Source organism: Oryctolagus cuniculus, chromosome 8 (assembly GCF_964237555.1).
Source record: "Oryctolagus cuniculus chromosome 8, mOryCun1.1, whole genome shotgun sequence".
NCBI lineage: Eukaryota > Metazoa > Chordata > Mammalia > Lagomorpha > Leporidae > Oryctolagus > Oryctolagus cuniculus.
Window position 1 is genome coordinate 47,828,589 of NC_091439.1, and position 21,633 is coordinate 47,850,221.

Sequence of the window (21,633 nt, forward strand, 5' to 3'; positions counted from 1 at the left end):
AGAGTTATAGACAATGAGAGAGAGAGACAGAGAAAAAGGTCTTCCTTCCGTTGGTTCACTCCCCTAATGGCTGCTACAGCCGGCACTGGAGCCAGTGCTTCCTCCTGGTCTCCCATGGGGTGCAGGGCCCAAGCACTTGGGCCATCCTCCACTGCCCTCCCGGGCCACAGCAGAGAGCTGGACTGGAAGAGGAGCAAGTGGGACTAGTACCCGGTGCCCCAAACTGGACTAGAACCCAGGGTGCTGGTGCTGCAGGCAGAGGATTAGCCAAGTGAGCCATGGCACCAGCTGATGATAGAATTTCTTAAAGAGCTGTTTCCTTGACTCCTCATGGCTAATGACTTTCCGGTCATCAGAAACAATATGGGAGTGCTTTTCCCAAGTGCATTCAGCTGTTCTTCCCTGCCTCTGTTCTCACCAACCGGAACAGAAAACGAATTATTGTCTATGAACTCTGCACCAGTTATGGACTGTTGCTAAATTGTTGCAACTAGGAACCATTCTCAGCTATGTCTCCTGGCACTGAAGGAGTAAAATCAGTAAGAAATTCCATTGCAAAAAGACTTACAGAAGACTGAAAAAAAATCCAAAATTTCGTTAGAGACCAAAATATTTCTAAGGAACCAAAACCTCTGATCTGTTAAGAGAGAATACTGATATTAATTAATTCACTCAGCCTATTTGAGGAAACCTTCTGAACAAATTATCTATCAGTCTATTCTCAACATCCGCTTTATTTCAGCAAACATTTTCACTTCCCAGTTGGAGCTCAGGAAGGCAAAAAGGCCATGAAAAAAGAAAAGGAATGGAAATACTAGAAAGAAACAATGAAAGGAATGGAGTCAAAGAAGGCATCCGAGGATATTTTAGAAAATCCTCTCTGTAAGTGTGGTTTGAAAGTATAGTGGATATCAAGCATTTCTTGAATTTATTTCATTCTCTAGGTTTCTCTTGAAAACAATTTAATTAAAAGCATACTGTGAAAGCAACAATGGAATTAAATGGAAAATTAAGCTAAACTGGTTAGCTGGAATCAAGCACCCCGAACCAATTTTCATTTAATATTTTTATGCATATTTAAATGTATGAAATACGTTTGCTATATATTTTTCATTTATAGACATTAACAATTACAGATTTAAGAGGCTTCAAAGTCACATCATTAACTTTTACTACCTTTTTGTTTCCTGTCTTGCAGGTTTTTCTATTTGTGATATTATCCTGAAAGAATATATTAATCAAACATTAGCCTAATTTCACTTTTACATTTGAAGAGAATATTAAATATAAAACTAGCATATACATGATATAAACTGATAACTTGAAAGCATTTGATTTATTTCCTTTTGAATCCAATATTTTGATAACATGAGCATACACAAACTGGGCTGGTGTAAATGCCTGTGGATAGATATGAAATGAATGGCTACCAGATACAGTCATCGTCCTGTTTCCCATATGACGTTAAATAAATTGCAAATCTCTTTGAATACCATTAAGGCTCACTCACATGGCTACCAGAGATTCTCCTTTGCCTTTTCCTTTGAGAAACCTTGTCACTGGGTATGCACATTTTTTATCGTTAGTGTTTTTTCTTCTAGAACATTAATTTCTTCGTGCAATATAGTTTTTATTAAAAGGAATTCATTTTCTTTTCCCTAAATCATTTTTTATTCCTAAAGCACACTTTCCACAATGCCAAAGGATGAGCATTTTCACCTATTGCCTGATATTGGTGTTTTGTCACATATGCATTTTAAAATCCTCTAATGGATCAACCAATTATGGAATACCATCTATGAAAACATCATATATTTTCAAATGGAGCATTAAGTTTGTCATATGCTGACTAAATTAAGCCTTAAGAACCAGGGATGAATATAATGTATAGCAAAAATGTGGAAGAAATCAATGATTCAGCATTTTCAATTAATAGTGTATTCAACTTCAGCAAAACTGCTGGATTTTGATAAGAGCATCTATGTTGCTTAATATAACTGAGGCAATAGGGCTCTCCACATGTTAACATACATATTGAGATGCATTCCTAGCAAATTCAGTGTCTTAAAAACTATTTATTCACCATACAAAAATGCTGTGTCAGCCTGAAGGACTCAATATATTACTATGTTTCCCGTTTCACTGCACATAAATACTCCAGTGTGGGACTTTTCAGGTACAGGTAAAATAGTACTTTTCCTTTTCCAACTAATTAGATCTATACAATATTTACAATATTAGAATGAAATATGTACACTACATTTCTTGTAGCTTAAAATACTTAACCATATTGACAAATGTTAAATTGTACAGATTATTTCTTCTTTTACAAAGATTCTTATTTTATTTATTTGAAAGGCAGAGTTACAAAGAGAGAGGGAAAAGAGAGAGAACTACTGTTGCTGGTTCATTCCCTAAGTGGCTGCAATGGCTAGGACTGGGCCAGGCTGAAATTAGGAGACTGGAGTTTCTCCCCATATGGGAGGCCTGTGTTGCATGCTGCGACTTAACCCACTGTACCACAATGCTTGCCTCAAGGATTTAATAAAATATAGTAAAATGGATTATTGTTCTGATTTACAAGTTGAGAAAAAGATGTGATCTGTTTGGAAATGACTGAATAACAAAAATTTTAGAGCCAATATGTAAAACAGTAAATAAGTGACTAAATAAATTAAAAATAGAATTGCCACATGATCCAGAAATCCCTGTTTTATCTATAGTCTCAAAAAGACAAATACCATATCTTCTCCCTGATCTGTGTTAACTAATAGAGTGCCTAAAAGGCAATCTATAGAAATGAAACTGCCACTTTGAGATGTGATGATTTTGAACAGCCCTTGTCTTGACTGTTGAAGAACACGGTTTGGATTTTTTGTTTGTTTGTTTTGTTGTTTGTTTTAATGCTCTTTGTTGAACTCTTTATTTAGTGTAGGGTTAATCTGATAAAGATAATTGAAAATAGATCTTTGTAAAAAGAACTGGAATAAGAGAAGTTATATGAAGAAGGGTGGGAGTGCAGATGGTAAGAATCACTATGTACTTAAATTTGTATATATCAAAATTATAATGTTTGTATACCTTAAATAAAAGGTTTCTAGGTTAAAAACAATTTCTGCTATTAGGGTCAGTGTAGCAGGTTAGGCTGCCACCTGCTCCACTTATAACCAGGTTCCTAATGTGCAAATGTGCTGGGGAAAGCAACAGATAATGGCCCAGGTCCTTAAGTTGCTGCCTCCTGGCTTTGGCCTGGCCCAGCTGTGTACATTGTGGCCATTTGAAGAGTGAACCAGCAGATCGAAGCTATCTGTCTCCTCTCTCTCTCTCTGTAACTCTTTAAAAAAAAAAAAAAAAAACGGAAATGTTATCACTACCTCATAAAAACATCTGCACTCACTATGTTCCTAAACCTGTACATATAAATTATTTCAGCTTATATAATTTTTAAAAAATAGAAAAAAAGTCTACACTCCCATGTTCATTGCAACATTATCCACAGCAGTTAAAATATGGAAACTGGGACTGGCACTGTGCAGTAGCGCATACTTGCAACAGCCCATATGATGGGGGTTCAAGTCCCAGCTGCTCCACTTCCAATTCAGCTCCCTGCTAAATTTTATGGAAAAGCAGCAAAGGATAGCCTAAGTCTTTGGGCACCCACACCTGCACTTACATTTGAAATCTAATTTATAATATAAAAAGTACCAGAGTTGTGGTGGGTGAAGGAAATAGGGCGGTATAAGTCAAAAGATACTTGGTAGCAGATGAGTAACATGAACAAGTCTAAAGATTTAAGGTAGAGTATGAGTCCTATAGTTAATAATAGTGTATTGCATTCAAGAGTTTTTATTAATAAAAAAATTGGGAATTCTCTTGCCACAGGGTGAAAAATAGATAACTCTTTGAGATAATGAATATGTTAAGTTTTTCACTCTAGTGATGATTTCACTTTATAAATCTGATAACATCATGCAGTTTGCCTTAAATATAACACAATAAAATTTATTTTAAAAAGTTGGTGTGGGGCTGGTGCTGTGGGGTAATGGGTGAAGCTGTTGCCTGCAGTGCTGGCATCCCATATGGGCACTGGTTCACAACCCAGCTGCTCCACTTCTGATCCAGTTCTCTGCTATGGCCTGGGAAAGCCGTAGAAGATGGCCTAAGTCCTTGGGCCCCTGTACCTGCATGGGAGACCAGGGAGAAGCTCCTGGCTCCTGGCTTCTGATCAGCACAGCTCAGGCTGCTGGGACCAACTGGGGAATGAACCAGCAGATGGAAGACCTCTCTCTCTCTCTCTTTCTCTCTCTGCCTCTCCTTCTCTCTGTGTAACTCTGACTTTCTAATAAATATTTAAATCTTTAAAAATAAAAGTTGGTGTGAATATGGAAATCAATGATTAAAACTGATGTATTTTCCAAAACTAGAAAAAAATAAACATAAAAATGAATTTATAATCCATGCTGTGTGACAAATCATGACAAGCTTAGAGACTTAAGAGGACACCCATTGGTTGTTGAGTCAGTTACTGTGGGCCAGGAATCTGCACACAGCTTAGCTTGTTCTTTGATGTCAGAGTCTCTCATGAGATTAAAATCAAGATGTAAAATGCACTTTGGTATCCTCTGATGCGTCTATCCCAAGCTCATGCAGTTGTTTCAGGGGTTCACTTTCTCTGGGGCTGTGGGAGTGAGGGTTTACTTTACAGCTGGCTGTTGTCTGATGATCATTCTCAGTTCACTGCCACATGGACCTCAATAATACAGAATTTTCCTTCACCAGAATCAATAAGGGAAAAATAAATAAAAATTATGTTAGCCAGAATTTACAAAGGTCTTATAATTCAATTTAAAAAGTGATAATTGGGGCCAGCACTGTGGAGTAGTAGACTAAGCTTCCCCTTGCAGAGCCAGCATCCCTGTGGGTGCTAGTTTGTGTCCCAGCTGCTCCTCTTCCCATCCAGCTCTCTGCTATGGCCTGGGAAAGCATAGAAGGTGGCCCAAGTGCTTGGGCCCCTGAATCCATGTGGAAGAAGCCCCTGGATCCTGGCTTCAAATGGCTCAGCTCTGGCCATTGTGGCTGTCTGGGGAGTGAACCAGTGGATGGAATACCTTTCTGTCTCTCCCTCACTCTGTCTGTAACTTTACCTCTCAAATGAATACATAAAATCTTTTTTAAAAAAGTAATAATTTTGCAATTTTCTATTGCATAAAAGTCATACAGCCAGCCTACATTCAGAGGAGGACATTGCACTACAACATGAGTACCTAGAAGGGGAGATGCTTGGAGACACTCATTAAATGTCTCCACTAAAGAATATTATTTGGAATAGAATCTTCTAGTTTAAAACACAACATATTATTCACTGTACAAGATATAACAAATGTGTTTGTGGGGTGTGTGTGTGTGTGTGTGTGTATGTATAAACATGTCTCTGTGTATGTTGCATGTGAAAATGGTATTATGTTTTAATATTTTGAGGCTAAAAAATAAACTAAGTTTGAAGAATTTTTTTCTTTTGAAAGAAGTTGATGGCTTGCTAAATTGATTACCTAAAATCTGTTCCTTAATTATGATATCGTGCAATGTTATAAAGAAAGGAATTCATTTTGATGATGGAGTTAAAGAAACAACAACAAAAAATGAGATCAGGCATATGTATTTTAAAACAGCAGATGCCCATAGTGACACCTGGAGTATTGTATAACATGAAAAACCTTCAAAATAAAACACCAAATAAATCTGATCCATCAGTGACCTAAAATATATTTAAGTGACAAAATAAGTAGAAAGTCAAATACAATGAAGCAAAAATTGTGAGTCTTCCAAACAGACCAGAGATGTTACTCTCTGCATTAGCAGCTCAGCACAGCGTAGTGCAGCAACATGATTTCATTTCCTTAGATTTTTGACAATTGACATGTCTTTAAGATAAAATTATCCAGGATATTTTATATTTTGTGTCTCTTTTTGCTCTGAATGTTAAAATACATTTAGTTTTGAATATAAACATATGTGTTACTAAAATATAGTCAATTATGCATAAAATTATTATTTCATAATTTTCCATGGTATGAGTTTTTAAAATAATATAGATTTGTCATTGAAATATGTCATTAAAATTTATAGCCAACTGTTGTAAATTGCAATGGAAAGTCACTTCATTAAATTGTAGTACTAAATAATGAAGGACATCCTTTAGAAATGGAAAGATTTGCAGATTTAATTAAAATGTTAAATTATTGTTGAAACAAAGGTCATAATCATAAAATGTAATTGAAAGGAGTTCATTACCTCGTATCCTAATGTGCTCTTTCCATTTCAAAAAGTATATTGCATATTTGCCATTTACAGGATAAATGGTTATCATTTTATTTGAGTGGACGAACTAAAATGGCAAGAATTGTTATAAGCCATACACTTCAGGAAATTAGATTTTCTAGCACTCATTTACTCTCCGCATATGTGCATTTACTATATTTATATCTCTGGTGTAATTTTTTGAACATCAGGAACTAATGCAATACTGAGTTTCATTCTACTAAAATATTCTCTACATTATTTAATGATACATTGAATTAATTGATGTAAGGTATTGTGATAGTATCTTGTAGAATTTCTTGGTATGTATATAATATACATATATTAAATATATATTGCATATTATATAATGCATGGTGCTAAACTTCACAAAATATTGTAAAAATGAAATCATAGGCAAAACATTTATTTCTAAACTCTACTTGTTGAGATGACAGTAGCTGCTTTTGTTTTAATTCTGGGGTAAGAGAAAGGTTGTCATACTATAATAGGAAGAGTATTTCTCTAGAAATAGCAACAATTGCATTAGTTGTATGTTTTTGAAAATAAATCACCATATTTGCCAGGCTGTGATTTCTACGTCTGTCAAATAAAAAGTGAGATTAACTGCCTCTAAGTTCCATCACACATATGAATCTTTTGTAGGAAACTTTATTTAGAGGTACAAAAAAAAAGTATTAGTTACAACTCTTATTTACTGCCTTCATTTTTAAAAATTATGCTAAATTTTAAAAATTTCTGTCTTTCATGTATGTATATCATAGAAGTGAATGAATTTGAGGTCTAATGCCTAAAACATGTTATCTCCCAGAAACCACTGGAGAGCAGATATGAGGGTACAAATCTTTTAAGGATACTCAGAATTTAGAAGAGAAAGTTTTCATCATACAGACACCACGATGATGATAACTAAAGCTACTAGGACTACTACAAGATTGTGAATAGCTCTTTCAACAGTGTCTACCATTTGTGTTGATTTTTGCATAATTAAATATATTCCGATAAACAAAATATTTGTAAATATTTAAATGACAAAAGCTGTAAAAACTTTCAAGGTTTTTTTGCGTCATGGAATTCTTGGTCCCATTTCTGTTCTCCAAGAAATTTGATACACATAACTAAATATCAATGAAACAAAAATATTTGGAGAAAAGCTTTTTGTGTTACTGTTATTTTAGAAGAGAAATTCTCTTACTCATTGTGAGTATATCTTGCTACTTTATTCCTTTTAGTAGTTTTTTGTTCTACTTAATACCATTGGTTGAACTCTGTAATTAACACACAATTATTCTTAGGTGTTTAAATTTAACTGAAAAGTGATCCCTGTTAAATTTAAGAGTGAGAATAAGAGAGGGAGGAGATATATAGTTCAGCACATGCTCAATCAGACTTACCTCTAATGGTAGAGTTAAAAATGTGCCAGGGGATTCCAATTCAATCCCATCAAGGTGGCATGTACCAATGCCATCTCACTAGTCCAAGTGATCAATTTCAGGTCACAATAGATCATAATGATAGGTCTAAGAATCAAAGGGATCAGCCGGCGCCGCGGCTCACTAGGCTAATCCTCCGCCTTGCGGCGCCGGCACACCGGGTTCTAGTCCCGGTCGGGGCGCCGGATTCTGTCCCGGTTGCCCCTCTTCCAGGCCAGCCCTCTGCTGTGGCCAGGGAGTGCAGTGGAGGATGGCCCAGGTGCTTGGGCCCTGCACCCCATGGGAGACCAGGAAAAGCACCTGGCTCCTGGCTCCTGCCATCGGATCAGCGAGTTGCGCCGGCCGCAGCGCGCTGGCCGCGGCGGCCATTGGAGGGTGAACCAACGGCAAAAGGAAGACCTTTCTCTCTGTCTCTCTCTCTCACTGTCCACTCTGCCTGTCAAAAAAAAAATTATAAAAAAAAAAAAAAAAAAAAAAAAAAAGAATCAAAGGGATCACATAAACAAGACTAGTGTCTGAAAATACTAGCTGATAGAATTTAAAGGAGAGAACAATCCAACATGGGAAGCAGGATACACAGCAGACTCATAGAATGGCAGATGTTCTAAACAGCACTCTGGCCTCGGAATCAGCCCTTAAGGCATGTGGATCTGACTGAAAAAGCCCATGAGAGTATTTCAGGCATGGAAAGTCAAGACCCTCTGGCAAAAAAAAAAAAAAAAAAAAAAAAAAAAAAAAAAAAAAAAAAAACACACACCTAAATGAAAGATCTCTGAGTGAGATCCCAGCAGAAAGAAAAGGCCATCAAAGAAGGAGGTACCTTTCTCTGAAGGGAGGAGAGAACTTCCACTTTGACTATGGCCTTTCCTAAATAAAATTGGATTGGAGTTGACAAACTCTAGAGGCTTCCAAAGCCTTGGCAGCTCATGACAAGAGCCTCAGGTGATTACTGGTGTCATAAATAAGAGTGTCAATTGTTAAATCAACAACAGGAGTCACTGTGCACTTACTCCCCACGTAGGATCTCTGTCCTTAATGTGTTGTACTATGTGAATTAACGGTATTACTAGTAATCAAATACTAGTACTTTATACTTTGTGTTTCTGTGTGGGTGCAAACTTCTGAAATCTTTACTTAATGTATACTAAACTGATCTTCTGTATATGAAGATAATAGAAAATGAATCTTGATATGAATGGGATGGGAGAGGGAATGGGAGATGGGATGGTAGTGGGTGTGAGGGTGGTTATGGGGGAAAAAGTTACTATAGTCCAAATGTTGTACTTTGGAAATTTATATTTATTAAATAAAAGTTAAAAAATAAAAACTATGATTTAAGAGAAAAAATATTACAAATGTTAGATATTAAATGCTTGTCAGATGTGTGATTTGAAAATATTTACACAACCCATAGTTGTCTTTTCATTGTGTTCATTGTTTCCTTTGCCATGCTTATATTTTTAGTTACACAGGTACCATTTATTTTTTATTTTGTATCTGGAACCTATGATGTGCTATCCAAAAACATTATTGCCAAAGTCAACATCAAGGAGTTTTCTCCTATGGTTTCTTTTATCCATTGATGGTTTCCAGTCTTACGTTTAGGTTTTTGACTGCTTTTGTGTTCATTTTTTAGTATGAAATAATAGAAGAGTGCAATTTCAGTCTTTTACATGTGGAAATACAGTTGTCTCTGTGCCGTTTTCTGAAGAGATGCTTCTTTCCTCATTGTGTCCTCTTGGTTCTCTTGTGGAAAATCAGTGGAACATGTATGTTTGAGTGTATTTTCGGTATATCTGTTCTGTTCCACTGACCATTGCTGTTTCTGTTTTTGTGACATTATCATAATGCTTTTAGTACTATTATTCCTAATATAATTTTAAAATGGGAAATGTGATGCCTCTAATTCTGTTTTAATTTTTCAGAATTTGAGGAGGGAAGCTTTAGAGAGTCTTTTTGGTTTCATAGAAATTTTAGGATTTTTCAAATTTCTATGATGAGTGAGACTAGAATTTTGATAGGGATTACATTGGATCTGTATTTTCTTAATTTTATTTTTAAAAAGATGTATTTGATAGACAAAGTGATGAGAGAGAGAAAGAAAGAGAGAGAGAGGAATTTTCCACATGCTGGCTTACTTCCTAACTAGCCGTGGAAGCCAGTTCTCGACCAAGCCAAAGAAAGGAACCAGAAACTACAAACAGATCTCCCATGTGGGTGACAGGAACACATGTACTTGGGCTGTCATCTGTTTCTTTCCAAGGAATATTAGCAAGAAGCTATATTGAATGTGGAGCAGCCGTCCCTCTGATATGGGATACCATGCCTTTTGGAAACAGCAAGCTTAAGCAACTATACCACAATGCTATCCCCCAGGTAATCAAGAGAGCCTTTGGATCTACGTCAGTGCCCAGTGAAGTATTATGATCCTAGTTGAGTAGTCTTATATGCCAGCTACATCACCGTTGTTTACTAAGAATGATGTTGGGCACTGAGCCCATCTCAGTAACAGATAGACCACAGCAGAGTATGCCTTGGTCTGACACTCATGCTGCATTGGTCTTTCTGGGCTGTGGGCTCCAGATGTTATCTAGAATTTTGGTGTTCATGAACTTGGCATGAAGAGTCTGGATTATAGGGTGTTTACCCCTTTTTAGAAACTTATCTGGTTCATACTGAGCCACTCACGAACTGCAAATTTTGGACAAATTTGAGTTTATAGTGTATTGTAGGATTCAATCAGTAAAAAAAAAAAAAAAAAAAAATGAGTAAATGACAAACCTGGAGCAAGGCTCAACATAGGGTACTACACAATGTGAAATAGCAAAACTATCCATAGGCTCACAGAAATTAACAGGCTTAGTAGAATTTCTAGGACAGACACAAAAAAAGGTAGATTAGTAAAGCACCCTTCAATGTGCTACTATCCTTTATTACCACAATGCATTGAAACTAGAAATCAATAACAAGAAAAACTTTGGAAATGACAAGCATATAAAAGTTATAGGATTTAGGCCGGTGCCGCGGCTCATTAGGCTAATCCTCCACCTAAGTGGTGCCGGCATACCGTCTAGTCCCGGCGGGGCTCCAGATTCTGTCCCGGTTGCCCCTCTTCCAGGTCAGCTCTCTGCTGTGGCCCGGGAAGGCAGTGGAGGATGGGCCAAGTGCTTGGGCCCTGCACCGCATGGGAGACCAGGAGAAGCACCTGGCTTCTGGCTTTGGATCAGCGGGGTGCGCCGGCCACAGCGCGCCAGCCGTGGAGGCCATTGGAGGGTGAACCAACGGCAAAAGGAAGACCTTTCTCTCTGTCTCTCTCTCTCACTATCCACTCTGGCTGTCAAAAAAAAAAAAAAAAGTTATAAGATTTACTCACGAACAACAAATGCATTAAGAAGAAATCAAGGCAGAAATTAAAATTTCTTGAAACAAATGAGAATGAAAACAAAACCTACCAACACCTGTGAAATACAGCAAAAGCAGTACTATGAGGGAAGTTTACAGCAATCCATGCCTGAGTCAAAAAAATAAAATCACAGAAAGACCTCAAATAAGCAACTTATTACTGTACCTTAAGGATCAGGAAAAACAGGAATAAATCAAATCCAAAATTGTAGAAAGAAAGAAATAATAACACACAGAGCACAAATAAACAGCAAAGAGTCTAAAAATAAATACAATAAAATCAATGACACCAAGAGACAGAGCTTTGAAAAGACATACAAAATCGAAAAAACTCTAAGCTAGAATAACTGAGAAAAAAAGATGATTCAAATACACAGAATCAGAGACGAAGTAGCAGACTTTATTTCTGATACCACAGAAATACAAACAATTGCTGCATACTAATATGAATAACCATGTGAAAGCAAACTCAGTAACCTAACAGAAATAGGCAAATGCTTGGCCACAAACACCCTACCCAAATTGAATCATTAGAAATCAGCATATACAGACTAATTACAAGTAGTAACATTTGATCAACAATATAAAAAGGAATATATCCCACCAAAAAAAATGTCGAGACCCAAAAGACTGCACTGCTGAATTCTAGCAAACATTTAAGGAGAATCAGGACCAATCCTTCTTAAATTCTTTCAAAAAATAGTCAAAGAATGAAAGCTTGCATGCATCTATAGCGACCTGAGCTTTAACAAATGTGCTAAGAACATATGTTTTATAAAGGATTGTTCTTTTAATAAATGATGTTGAGAAAACTAGATGTCACATACAGAAGAATGAAACCAAGCCTCTGCCTCTCACAAAAATTCATCTGAAATGGATTAAGAACCTAAATATGATACCTAAAACTTAGAAACAATCAGAAAAATATATAGGAAAATCAATTTAGGACATTGTAGCTGGCAAACATTTTCTAGATTGGATTCAAAAGCACAGAAGGTAAAAGTGAAAGTAGCAAATAGGGTTTCATTAAACTGAAGAGTTTTTCTCCTATTAATTTGTACTATAAAATGAGAGTAAGAGAAGAAGGGGTCATTTTTTAAAATATTTTATTTATTTATTTGATAGGCAGTGAGAGGGAGATACAGAGAGAAAGGTCTTCCATCAGATGGTTCACCCTGCCAAATGCCCACAAACCACTGGAACTGGGCCTATCCAAAGCCAGGAGCCAGGAGCTTCTTCCAGGTCTCCCACGTGGGTGCAGGGGCCCATCTTCCACTGATCTCCCAGGCAATTAACAGAGAGCTGGATCTAAAGAGGAGCAGCCGGGACTAGAACCGGTGCCCATATGGGATGCCAGCACCATAGGTGGAGGATTAACCCACTGTGTCACAGTGCCATCTCCAGGAGGTCTTTCACCTGATGGTTCATTCTACTAGTGCCTGCAACAGCTGAGATGGGCCCTCATCCATTGCCTTCCCAGGTCAGTACCAGGAAGCTGAGTGAGAAGCAGGGATTTGATTGGCACTATGAAATGGAATATGAGCACTCCTGAAAGCAACTTAACCTGATGCTTCACAATGCTCTCCCCAAATCAAAGAGAATTTTTTTCCAGCAAAGAAAACAGTCAACAGAGAGAAGAGGGAATGTACAGAATGGGAGAAAATTTGCAAGTTATACATTTGACAAGGGGTTAATGACCAGCAAATGTAAGGAATTCAAACAACTTAACAGTAAAATGCCAAATCATCCAATTTGAAAATGTATGTAAACACACAATCCAAATACAAACAATGACAGTGTATGTGAACAGACATTTCGCAAAGGAAGGCATACAAGTGACATTTAAAAATGTTCAAAGTCACTAATCTCCAGGGAAATGCAAATCAAAACCACAATAATAAATCATTTCATTTCAGTGAGATTTATCTTTAGCAAAAAGACAAAAAATAACAAGTGTTGCTAAGAGTGTGGAGAAAAGGAATCTTCGCACACTGTTGTAGGGAATGTAAATGTTTTTAAAGGTTTATTTATTTATTTAAGGACAGAGTAACAGAGAAAGAGAGGGAGCTGGAGAGAGCAATCTTCCATCCACTTGCTCACTCCCGAAATGACCTCATTCGTTGGAGCTGGGATTATCCAAAGACAGGAGCCAGGAGATTCTTCTAGGTCTCCCAAGTGGGTGTAGAGGCCCAAGTACTTGGGACATCTTCTATTGCTTTACCAGATGCATTAGCAGGGAGCTGGATCAGAAGTGGAACAACCTGTATCTGAACCGGTGCCCACATGGGACGCTGGCATTGCAGGTTGCAGCTTTAACTGCTATGCCACAGCTCCAGACCTGGGAATGTGAATTAATACAGCCATTATGGAAAACAGTTTTGAAGTTCTTCAAAAATCTAGAAATAGAACTGTCACATGATCTAGCAATCCTAGTCCTGGGTATACATATGCAAGGAAAATTAAATCAGTCTGTCAATGAAACATCTGCCCCTACATGTTTATCTTTACCCTATTCATAATAGCCATGAAAAAGAAATGACCCAAATGCCCATCTGCAGATGAACAGATAAAGAGAATGTGGTGAATCTACACAACAGCATACTACTGATCCATAAAAATGGATGAAATCTTGTTGTTTGCAACAACATGGATGGAGGTCATTACATGTCACATAAGCCAAGCACAGAAGACAAATATCACATGATCTTACTCATATGTAGTCTAAAAATAGGCCTTTTTATAGAAGTTAAAAATAAAATGGTGGTTACCAGAATCTGAGGAGCAAGTAGGTAGGGAGAATAAGGTTGGTTGACAGGTACTGGGCTAAAGCTTGATAGGATTAATAAATTCTGGTTCTATTGCACAATAGAGTGACTATAGATAATGTTAATGTACTGTACATCTGCCTATTAAAAATAGGAGATATTATTTTGTTCTATAAATATCCTATAGTGATTTTTCACTATAAAGAAATGTTAAATGCTTGAAAGGGTAAATATGTTTACCCTGATTGCATATTACAAAATATCACAACATGTCCCATAAATAATGTGCACAATTTTTATGTTTGTTAATTTTTAAATAAAATGGTAGAATAAAACAAAAATGAAAGAAAAACAAGCATGTAATACTGATAATGTATTTTTATTGCATAAACTAATTTTGTTTTTTTAATTCTTATAGAGAAGAGTGCTATAATTTTGTGTTTTGAAGAGTAGTGTGACCATTCTTACAGAGAAATGGCAATGTGGATCCAATTGTTCCTTTTTAAATTTGCCTTATTTTGTATTTTATTTTAAATGTACATATTTGTGGGGTACTCTGTGATGCATCATCATATGTATTCCATATGTGAAGATCAAATTATGTAGTCATCATTTGCATCTCTTTAAGCATTTTTAAAATTTTGTTAATAATTACTTGGTGTAGTGTGACGTTTCAATAACTGATGTCTTTTTATTGTGTTGTATGCTACCTTTGTGTGGTTTTTATCTCCTCCACATTTTTGCATTGCAGTACAATCTGTGTCAATTATTTATTCTTGCAGGTTTTCTGGTACTCAAAATTGAAACAGGAACAAAAGAAATATGTTGATTTTGGAAGCACAAAGAGGACACTTAAAACTATGCAATTCATGGAAAGATAGTTTTACATAATACTTCCATTAGTATTAAGTCTTATAAGTAGAAATCCTTCTATCTTGTAAAGTGTTGGTTCCAAATAATTCCCAAAACATTAAAAACGTACATTATATAATTACACAGTTCTGGCAGAATTATCAAATGTTGAAGCAAATAAGAAAGGGTAAGCAATATGTTGAGGTTTTAGAACTAGTCTATGATATTAAAACAACACATCAAAAATTTTTGAGTATGTCAAACTCAACTGAAAATTAACTGTAGATATCTGTTTACCATAAAATATAACCCTCTTAATATTTAAAAATACAGCATATGTCTCCATATTTTCTCTTCTAGGGTGATACACCTAGCTTCTACAGCAGTTTCCTATGTGACTTGATTTTCATTACTTGCAAATATCAAGCACAAAAATCATTGCATTAATTCAAACCTGGTTTATTACAATAGTGTTGATACACAAAACCTTGTATTTTACAATATAGTGTTTATGATTGATAAAACTTCATTTTGTGTACAGTATTGTGAGTTTAGTTGTGATTTAGATCAAGTAGATACTTTCACAATCTGGCTTAATAAGACAAGCCAGAAGTTGTTTTGATTGGATAAGAGGGAACTTTAAGAGAAGGGAGAAATTAAGCTTAATGGTAAGTCTTCAGATATTTCTGGGGGGACGATCTTTGCCTAATGTGGAAACATTCAAGGGAAAATTAACCTTCAGAGAGGTTCAACAGGTTTGTGAGCTGAGTGAAGTAGTGAATGAATGAAATTACTGTCTCACTTACTTAAAAATAATTAAAAACAGCCCCCAATATTCTGAATTTGGATTGATGAATCTAGTCGCATACAACAAAGGTGAAGGATCTGACCATGACTGGAAAATAGGCAAGTAGAAGCATTTACTTTATCCCTACCTAATGCATTTATTTTTCAGAAGCTTTCTCAGTTGATTTTATTAGTTTGAAGACATAAAATCATTAAATCTTCCAATAATGTAAATTGTAATCCCTTCTAAAAATTTTTATCCTTTTTTTTTTTTTTTTTTTTTTTTTTTTGACAGGCAGAGTGGACAGTGAGAGAGACAGAGAGAAAGCTCTTCCTTTTCCGTTGGTTCACCCCTCAAGTGGATGCTAAGGCCGGTGCACTGCGGCTGGCGCACCGCACAGATTGAAGCCAGGAACCAGGTGCTTCTCCTGGTCTCCCATGTGGGTGCAGGGCCCAAGGACCTAGGCCATCCTCCACTGCACTCCTGGGCCACAGCAGAGAGCTGGACAGGAAGAGGAGCAACTGGGACAGAATCTGGCGCCCCGACCAGGACTAGAACCCAGTGTGCCGGTGCCGCAGGCGGAGGATTAGCCTAGTGAGCCATGGTGCCAGCCCTTATTTTTCTTTTCTTATTATTTTGACAATTAGTTCAAAAATAATGCCAAATAATAATGGCAAAAGAAAATATCCCAGGCTGGAGACCATGAATTTGTCAAGCTTCTGATGCCTGCATTGCCATGGAAATGCCAGTTCAAGTCCTGGCTACTCTACTTTGTTTCCTATCCAGCTACCTGTTAATGTGCTGGGGATGCAGCAGATGACAAAGCACTTGAATTCATGACACACACATAGGATATCTGGATGGACTCCTTGGCCCCTGGTTTCAACCTGACATAACTCAGCTGTTGTGACCATTTGGAGAGTAACTAAGCATATGAAAGATTCTCTCTCTCTCTCTCTCTCTTGCTTTGCTTTCCAATAGATAAGTAAATAAATATTTTAAAAAATGTCAATAGTCTTGTTTTGTTTTCAAACTGCATTAGAGATATTTGTAGTAACTCCCCACGAAATAAGGATTCTGTATTTGGGGCTGATAAGCATTGATGTAGGTACAATCATATAGTAAAATTATCCTTGAATGTCTATTCCAACACATGTTAACAAGTAATATTCAGAATTCTTTAAAATATCTCTTTATGAATTCCAAGATGGCTAAATAGGGGGGTAAAGGACTGATTTTTATCAGAAGATAACAGAAGAAAAGCAGAGAAAATACATTCCCAGGACAGAGCTGGAGAGAAGTTTGTAGTGGCAATTCTACAGAAAGAAGAGAGACACTGTGAAGCAGTGTGGAAAGTGCAGACATGCAACAGTGAATTGGAACACCACCCACAGCTCTCACAGCTGAGGGGTTGGGGCAGGGGAAGACAGAAAATTTTGAGAGCTCGATAAGAGCAGGCTGTGGTAGCCCATGGTACTGGTGATATTGCCTGAGGAAAAACTTTGCACAGTACACTGGCTTTGAGTCTAGGTTAGAGCCCTAGTTGTGGGCACGGTACCCATGTAACCCCATGAAAGAAAAACACATTTCTTTCTCCCTGTCCCTTCACATGGGTGTCTGACAACCAGCAGGAATAAAATGTCATCTTAATGCCAGTAGATGCAGCAGTGGCTCTTCCACCTGGGCACCTAAGGGATTTTATCAGAATGATAAATCTGTACTCCCCACTGACCTTGAGTCTTGCCTAGAAGGTGGGTAGGGGGCAGGGCACCCAGTTAGCATTGTGTGGCACTCCTATCTCACCACCCCTTCACAGGTTCCAAGGCTCAAACTACCAAGTTGGAGCATACATGGGCAGCAGTCTAAAGGATTGTCTCTGCTCTCTCAGGGGACATAGTAAGCAATTGGGGCTGAGTTGATCCCCTGAACCCTGTCAACTATGGGAGTCAAGAAGCCACGGCTCTGGGAATTCTGTGATTGTATGATAAAGGGGTTAGCTGAGTCTGGCCTCATATGCTCAGAGCTACCTGATTGCCTGGGGTGGATCAGTGCAGAAGGTCCCATACTCACACGCAGAACCTTTATGCAGTCCATGTGACCAAATTGATGGAGTTGTTCCCACAATGGGCTAAACAGAGACATTGATAAATTGGAAAGAGGAGGTGAGTTTGTGATTACACCAACAAGCATGATAACACTCTTCCCCCTGCTGACAATAGAGGAGGTCTACCACACCCAACTTGGATGTTGCCCTGGTTTCACTTGAACACGGATCAGAGCTCCCTGGCCCAGTCCAGCAAAGGAATCTGGATATCCACTGAAGGAGCACACTCCACTCATCCATAAAGGCACAGTTCAAAGATAACACCAATCGGAGGAGAAATACCAGTAAAGTTTTCCATAAATGCCTAATTGGGGAAAGAAAGGAAGTATATAGAACCACTAATAGACATCATCAGAAAATAAACTTCACCGTGACACATTGCAAACTTTCAACAGTAAAAAAAAAGAATGTAAAATGTGAAGAGGGAAATATCATATTACCTTCAGAAGATCCCCAATAAGATTAACAGCTGATTTCTCATCAGAAACCCTGCAGACTAGAAGCAAATGGAGAAACATAGTCCAAACCCTAAAAGAAACAGTCAACCAGAATACTGCACCCAGGGAAGTTCTCATTTATAAACGAAGGTGAAATAAGGACCTTCTAAAATAAGCAGAAAATGAAATATTTCTCACTGCATATCTAGCCTTGAAAATGATTATTAAGCATGTGCTACACACAGAAACAGAGATAGAGTCATCATTATGAAAGGGTGTGAAGGCAAAAAATCTCCTAGTAGAAATACAAAGGAAATCCAAAGCAAACGATAGGGATATTTATTGAAAAATAGCAGGAACAAATTGTTGTTTATGAAGAGCAACCTTGAGTGTAAATGGACTAAATTCTCCAATTAAAAGACACAGTCTGGATGAATGGATTAAAAAACAAGACCCACCTCTTTGGTGCCTACAAGAAACACACCTCACCAGCAAAGATAGACAAGGACTGAAGGTAAATGAATGGAGAAATGTATTCCATGCTAAAGAAAAGCAAAAATGAGTAGGTGTAGCCATTCTAATATCAGACAAAATAGATTTTAACATAAAAATTGTTAAAGGAGATAAAGAAGGACATTATGTAATGATTAAGTGATCAATTCCAACAGCAAGATGGAACTATAGTAAACCTATATGCACGTAAAACTAGGGCTTCTGGCTATTTAAAATAAATGTTAAAGCATCTAAAGGGAGACATAGACTCCAATACAATAACTATGGGGGTCTTCAACACCCAACTTTCATCAATGGGTGAATCAACCAAATGGAAATCAATAAATAAACAGAATTAATCTATGGTGTGGATCAAATGAACTTAACTGATATCTACAGAATATTATATCCCATAGTTCATGAATACACAGTCTTTTCATCGGTGCATGGAACTTTTTCTGGGATAGACCATATGCTAGACCATATTGCAAGTCTCAGCAAATTAAAAAAAAAAATTGAAATGATACCATGTATTATTTCTGACCACAAGTGGAATGAAGTTGAAAATTGACAACTTAAAAAAAAAACTAGAAAATATGCAAAAAGAGAAGATTGAACAACATGCTTGTGAATGAACAATGGGTCATAGAAAAAAATCAAAAGAGAAATAAAAAATTCCTGGAAATGAATGACATTGACAATAAATCATATCAAAACTATGAGATAGAGTGAAAGCAGTGATAAGAGGGAAGTTTATAACAATTGGTGTCTAGATCAAGAAATTGGAAAGGCACTCAATATATGAGCTATTGATGTATGTCAAGCACCTAAAAAACAACATGAAATGAAACCCCAAATTAGTAGGAGGAAATAAATTATTAAAATTAGAGAATAAACAAAATTGAAATAAAAAAATAAAAGACATGGAAATAAAGAATTTTTAAATAAAAAAAAATACACCATTGATAGATACACCAGGGAAATAAAGAATGATTAAAAAAAAAAAAAAAAACAAAATTAATAGATACACAATTGGCCCAATCAATCAAAAAAAGAATATCCAAATCAATCAAATCAGAGATGAAAAAGGAAATGTAACAATAGACACCACACAATTAAAAGAATCATCAGGAATTACTACAAATAGCTGTATGACAACAAATTGGGAACTCTGAAGAAATGGATACAATCCTGGATACACACAATCTTCCAAAATTGAGTCATGAAGACAGAAAATATGAATGGGCCAATAACCAAGAAGGCTATCCAATCAGTATTAAAGGCCCTCCAATAAAAAAAAAAAAAAAAGCCCAGGATAGGATGGATTCACTGATGAATTTTATCAGACTTTAAAGAACTAATTCCAATTCTTAGACTAATCAAAACTATTGAAAGAGGAAAAAAATTTCAAAATCTATTCATGTTTTAATATTCTGAACACATTTCCTAGATTTTTTGACTTTTTCTTATCAATTAATAAGATTTTAATATGCCTTGTAGATAAAAAATATTTGTCAACAACATGTTAGAAATTTGCAAGCTGTGGCATATACATTCATTTTCTTGGAATCAGTTTTGTTAATAGGAGTTCTTATTTTTAGACTAGTCTTTTTTATTATGGTAAATTTTCTTTCTCAAGATAAATTTTATGCATGTATATATGTTATACATGAATATATATGTTTTAATTTTTTTTTTAACTTTTATTTAATGAATATACGTTTCCAAAGTACGAATAATGGATTACTATGGCTTCCCCCCCATACCGTCCCTCCCACCCACAACCCTCCCCTTTCCCACTCCCTCTCCCCTTCCATTCACATCAAGATTCATTTTCGATTATCTTAATATACAGAAGATCAGCTTAGTATACATTAAGTAAGGATTTCAACAGTTTGCTCCCACACAGAAACATAAAGTGAAAAATAATAGATGATTTTTTTTAATGATGATGAAATCAGATCAGACCTATTGTCATGTTTAATCCCAGTGAGAGTCAAGTTGGGAGTTGAGAGTTTCTTTTTTTTTTTTTTTTTTTTTTTTTTTTTTACAGAGGATCAGTTTAGTATGTATTAAGTAAAGATTTCAACAGTTTGCACCCCCATAGAAACACAAAGTGAAATATATTATTTGAGTACTCGTTATAGCATTAAATCTCAATGCACAGCACATTAAGGACAGAGATCCTACATGAGGAGTAAGTGCACAGTGACTCCTGTTGTTGACTTTACCAATTGACACTCCTGTCTATGGCATCAGTAATCTCCCTATGCTCCAGTCATGAGTTTCCAAGGCTATGGAAGCCCCTTGAGTTCTCCGACTCTTATCTTGTTTAGACAAGGTCATAGTCAAAGTGGAGGTTCTCTCCTCCCTTCAGAGAAAGGTACCTCCTTCTTTGAAGACCTGTTCTTTCCACTGAGATCTCACTCACAGAGATCTTTTGCCAGAGTGTCTTGGCTTTCCATGCCTGAAATACTCTCATGGGCTTTTCAGCCAGATCTGAATGCCTTTAGGGCTGATTCTGAGGCCAGAGTGCTATTTAGGGCATCTGCCATTCTATGAGTCTGCTGAGTATCTCACTTCCCATGTTGGATCACTCTCCCCTTTATTTATTCTATCGGTTAGTGTTAGCAGGTACTAGACTTGCTTATGTGCTCCCTTTGACTCTTAGTCCTTTCATTATGATCAATTGCGAACTGAAATTGATCACTTGGACTAGTGAGATGGCATTGGTACATGCCACCTTGATGGGATTAAATTGGAGTCCCCTGGTATGTTTCTAACTCTACCATTTGGGGCAAGTCAGCTTGAGCATGTCCCAAACTATATATCTCTTCCCTCTCTTATTCCCACTCTTATGTTTGACAGGGATCACATTTCAGTTAAATTTCAACACCCAAGAATAACTGTGTATTAATTACAGAATTAAATCAGTCATATTAAGTAGAACAGACAAAAAAACTACTAAGAGGGATAATGTATTAAGTTGTTCATTAACAGTCAGGGCTATGCTGATCAAGTCACCGTTTCCCATAGTGTCCCT